General features: G+C 40.5%; 1 non-coding gene across 1 annotated transcript; it reads right to left on the bottom strand.

Moving 5' to 3' along the window:
- Positions 1 to 2,469: 2,469 nt before the first annotated feature.
- LOC148564007 (small nucleolar RNA R71) lies at positions 2,470 to 2,577 on the bottom strand. Its single transcript, XR_015884764.1, has one exon. It is a non-coding gene; the product is annotated as a small nucleolar RNA R71 (small nucleolar RNA).
- Positions 2,578 to 5,156: the final 2,579 nt, after the last annotated feature.

Here is a 5,156-nt window from a genome sequence, read left to right as displayed (position 1 = left end):
AATCCTCATTCTAATCCTAGAGAGAAGTGAGACATTCTCTCTCTAAAACTAAGACTAAAACTAATCCTAATGTGTGTTATGATTCAAGATGATCATTGGTGCACGAAATTGTGATCATCAACAATGGCGCCAAAGACTTGGTGCTCTCAAACGTGAATCACACTTTGTCACAACTTCGCACAACTAACCAGCAAGTGCACTGGGTCGTCCAAGTAATAAACCTTACGTGAGTAAGGGTCGATCCCACGGAGATTGTCGGTTTGAAGCAACCTATAGTTACCTTGTAAATCTCAGTCAGGCGGATTCAAATGGTTATAGAGAATTGATAATTGATAAACCACTATTTTATGGTTTATATTGTGTTTAATTATGTGATTTTATCATGATCCTTACCCACTTATTCATTAAATTAGCATGCATATTAGATTTCTTTCCGGAATTTATTACATGTTTGAAAACTGCTTCCTAGAGACTTTAATTATTTAATTTTAATTCTCCTTTATTCCATTCGATGCCGTGATCTGTGTGTTAAGTGTTTCAAATTTTATAGGGCATGAATGAGTTGGAGATTGGGAAGGAAGCTAGCAAAAATGGAAGAAACACAAGAATTTGAGGAGATAACCAGCGAGAAGTGACGTGGTCGCATGGCTCACACGACCGCGCGAAGGAGAGCAAATCGCAGCGACGCTGCCGCATGGCTCACGCGGCCGCGCGGATTGGAAAGCCCAAGCGACGCGGTAGCGTGGACGACGCGAACGCGTGGCGAGGAAAAGCGCAAGTGACGCTTCCGCATGGATAACGCGATCGCGTGACATGTGCAATCTACATAATCTGCAGAATTCGCTGGGGGCGATTTTGGACCCTATTTCGACCCAGTTCTCGGTCCGAAACAGCAGACTAGAGTCAGAAAATATGCAGAAACAAACAGCACATTCATTCAGAGACAGTTTTTAGATCTAGTTTTACTCTCTTAGGATTTTCTCTCTAGGTTTTAGAATTTTTATTTTTCAATTGATCTTAGCATTGGAACATTGAGAAAAGTTATTTCATCATCAAGACTTCGTCATTCTAGTTCGTTTTCTTAACTTGGTTTCATTCTTCCATGTTCTTTGTTTTGTTCAATTTTGTTATTTAAATACTTTTATGATTAATTAATGCAAGGATTATTTCTTTTTAATTCAATTTCAATTCCAATAATCATGTCTTCTTTTAATTCCCTTTCATGTGCTATGGATTTATTATTTACAATGCGTGAGTAGTTTCTTTACTTGATGGGGAGTTGATTAAAAGGAACTCTTGAGTTGGAAGGATTGAAGGAAAAATTTGTAATTGGGTTAAATGTTGGATTGCTATCCTGTCACCAACGCCAATCCCTTTGAACTAAGTGGGTTGCAACTTGTGAACAGATCTGGCATTCCAACTTGTTTGACTTTCCCTTACCTAGTAAAGGATAACCAAACAGAACAACCATTAATTATAAATTAATCTTACAATCACTCCATCAATAGTAGAAATTCCAACCAATCAACTCCCAGTCAAGGCTTTTACTCATATTAATTAAATTTCCTCAATTTAAATTCCAATTTACTTAACGCAACTTCTTTGAACATCTGATTAATAAGATAGCACACTTTTCTGCAACTCGTTGGGAGACGACCTGGGACTTAAAACTCCCAGTAATTTTTAATTCAAACTCTCTGTGACATACTTCTAAATTGATAGGCAGATTTTCGGTGAGTTAAGAACTATACTTGCAACGTAACCATTTTAATAATTTTTAATTCACCAGCTTCTGCGTCTCATCAATTTTTGGCGCCGTTGCCGGGGAGTTGCAATAGAGTACTAATTTTATTGATTAGAATTTATTTATTTGCATTTTATTTTATTTTGCTACTATGAGCTGCATGTTTCTTCCGTCAAATAACGCGTTCACTTCCTGATCCACGCTTGCTAATATTCGATCCTGAAATTGAAAGGACAATTTCACGAATAAGGTGAAAACAGCGTCAGTTAGCCCACTCTGAGGGCGGATCTGAAAGTGAATCTGAGGAAGAAACCAGCCCCCGTTCTACTGATTCGGTTGTTTTACGTGCAGAAAACATGGCAGCTAGGAGAGTTACCATCTAGGAGGAAGGAGCACCTAATTTTACAATGCAACCGTTTCAAGCGCATCATCCAGCGGTAGCTACAGATTTTGAAATAAAGACCGCACTGCTAAATTTGATGCCCAAGTTTCATTGCCTACCTGCTCAAGAGCCTATCAAGCACTTGAGAGATTTCCAGGCAGCCTGTTCTACTGTCAGGCGTGATGGCACTAATGAAACTTCAATTTTGCTGAAAGCTTTTCCATTTTCTCTTGAGGGAAAAGCAAGAGAGTGGTACTACACTCAACCTCTAGCAAATGTATCCAACTGGGATACACTCAGAAAGGAGTTTCTGGAGAAATTCTTTCCATCTGAAGTTACTGATAAACTGAGGAAGGATATCTCCACAATTGTTCAGGATGACAATGAGACTCTCTTTGAATACTGGGAGCGCTTCAATAATCTTCTGGAAGCATGCCCCCATCACATGATTGACAAGATCGTGCTACTCAGCTATATTACACAGGGTATGAGGCCCCAAGATAAGACCACACTTGAAAGTGCCAGCAATGGGTCTATGAAGAAGTACAAGACCACTGATGAAGCTTGGCAATTGATCAGTGATTTAGCTGAATCCACTAGGAACCACAGACAGAAGCAAGGCCGTTCAAAAGCTGTTGCAGAAGTATCTTCTAGTAGAGAGACTACTGCTTTGACTTAAAGCATCTGTGAAATGACCAACTTGCTGAAGCAAATGCAGTTGAATCAACAAGCTCAGCAAGCTCAACCTCCTCCACCACAGCAAAACCAACAACTAGTCCCACAAAGAATTTGCGGAATCTGTGCTGAATATAGCCATTACACTAATGAATGCCCGCAGCTCCAACAAGAAGACAACATGGTGGCATCCACTCACAACTTCTATGACCGCCCTAACCAAGGGTACAATCAAAGTGGAAATAATAACCATGGATGGCAGGACAATTCAAACCAGAATTGGAGGGACAACAATAACAGAGGAGGCAGAGATAATCAGGGAAATCAGAAGTGGAACAATAACAACAACAGGCAGCAAAATCAACCTTACAGAGCACCTCACCTGAGGCAGAACCAAGGACCACAGAACAATCAGCAGCAGACCTCTCAATTTACTCATTCTTTGTTATCTTCTAATGAAGATCTACTACAATCTTTTGAGAAAAGACAACAGACCATGGAAAACAACATCATGAATAGTATTAATGCCAGTCTGAATGGTCTCACCTCTACTCTGCAAGCTTTTATGACACAGTTTGGATCAGCACAAAATTCCAGTAACCAACCTTCAAGCACCACTGGAATCCCCTCTCAACCATCACCCAATCCAAAGGGAGGCATTAATGCCATCACCCTGAGGTTCGGAACCACACTGCAGGAGAGGAATCAGGAGGAACCAAGCTCACCAGAATACACCTCAGCTGAAGAGGTGGTAGAAATCGAAGATGTTGAAGAGGAAGAGGATATACAGAACACAGCTGAAGAAGAAACAGCTCAACCACAGGAGGAAGCACCAAAAGGCGCAGGCACCACAGAAAACACTACTCCTATTCCATTTCCACAATTTGCAAGAAAGCCCAGGAAGCAGCTGGAACCCGATCCTAAGATGGTAGAGATATTCAAAAAGGTTGAGGTAACTGTTCCCCTTTTTGATGTTATTCAGCAGGTACCTAAATATGCAAAGTTTCTAAAAGACTTATGTATCCATAAAGACAAAATTAATGAATTAAAAACTATTCCTTTCGGTAGTTCTATATCTGCTTTAATGGGAGGATTACCTGAAAAATGTAGTGATCCAGGTCCTTGCATAGTTAGTTGTACTATTGGTGGTGTAGTAATTTATGATTGCATGTGTGATTTAGGAGCATGTGTCAGTATAATGCCTTTGTCTATATATGATGTTTTGAGGCTCCCTCCCTTAAAAAGGTCGGCAGCTCGTTTTGTGTTAGCAGATAAAAGCATTATTATAGTGGCTGAAGTTGCTGAAGATGTTTTGGTGAACATTAAAGGGCTCACATTTCCCACTAATTTTTATATCTTGGAGATGCCCCATAATGATTCAAATAAGCCATCATCAATCCTACTTGGAAGACCATTCCTGAAGACATCAAAATTCAAATTGGATGCTTTTTCAGGAACATACTCCTTTGAAATAGATGGCCGCATAGTAATCTTCAATCTGAATGGAGTCATTGACAACCCCCCAGAAGATCGTTCTATCTTCCAGTGTGATGTCATAGACGTAAGTATGGCTGAAGTTCAAAAGGAAGAGTTTGAAGAGAGGCACACTGGACAAGGTCCAAGTGTGGGGACCCTCTTAACTGACAATGGGGGTACTTCGCCATTTTCACAAGCCCCAGATAATCCAGAGCCCGCCCATGATCAAAAGTTAGAATTGAAACCTCTCCCTCCACATCTCAAATATGCTTATCTTGAGGATGAGCAGAAGCTTCCGGTTATTATTGCAAGCGAACTGACTTCTCAACAAGAAGAGCAGTTACTTGATGTACTGAGGAAGCATAAGAAGGCAATTGGGTAGAGTTTGGCAGACATAGTGGGAATCAACCCTCAAGTATGCGAGCACAGAATATTTTTAGAAGAGGGAGCAAGACCTGTCCGTCAACCACAAAGAAGATTGAATCCCACTATCTTGGAAGTTGTCAAAAAGGAAGTGACCAGACTATTGGAAGCAGGTATCATATATCCCATTTCAGACAGTGAATGGGTAAGCCCAGTACAAGTGGTGCCCAAGAAATCTGGAGTCACTACAGTGAAGAGTGAGCATGGAGAGCTCATAGCAACTAGAGTTCAGAATGCTTGGAGAGTTTGCATTGATTACAGGCGTCTCAACCAAGCTACCCGTAAGGATCACTACCCACTTCCATTCATTGATCAAATGTTGGATCGCCTGTCAGGTAAATCACATTATTGCTTTTTAGATGGTTACACAGGTTATTTCCAGATTCATATAGCTCCTGAAGATCAGGAAAAGACTACTTTTACATGTCCTTTTGGGACTTATGCTTATAAGAGAAT

The sequence above is a fragment of the Arachis ipaensis genome, chromosome B5, assembly GCF_059453495.1.
Source record: "Arachis ipaensis isolate K30076 ecotype BB chromosome B5, ASM5945349v1, whole genome shotgun sequence".
Lineage (NCBI taxonomy): Eukaryota > Viridiplantae > Streptophyta > Magnoliopsida > Fabales > Fabaceae > Arachis > Arachis ipaensis.
This window is presented reverse-complemented; position numbering and strand designations above follow the sequence as displayed.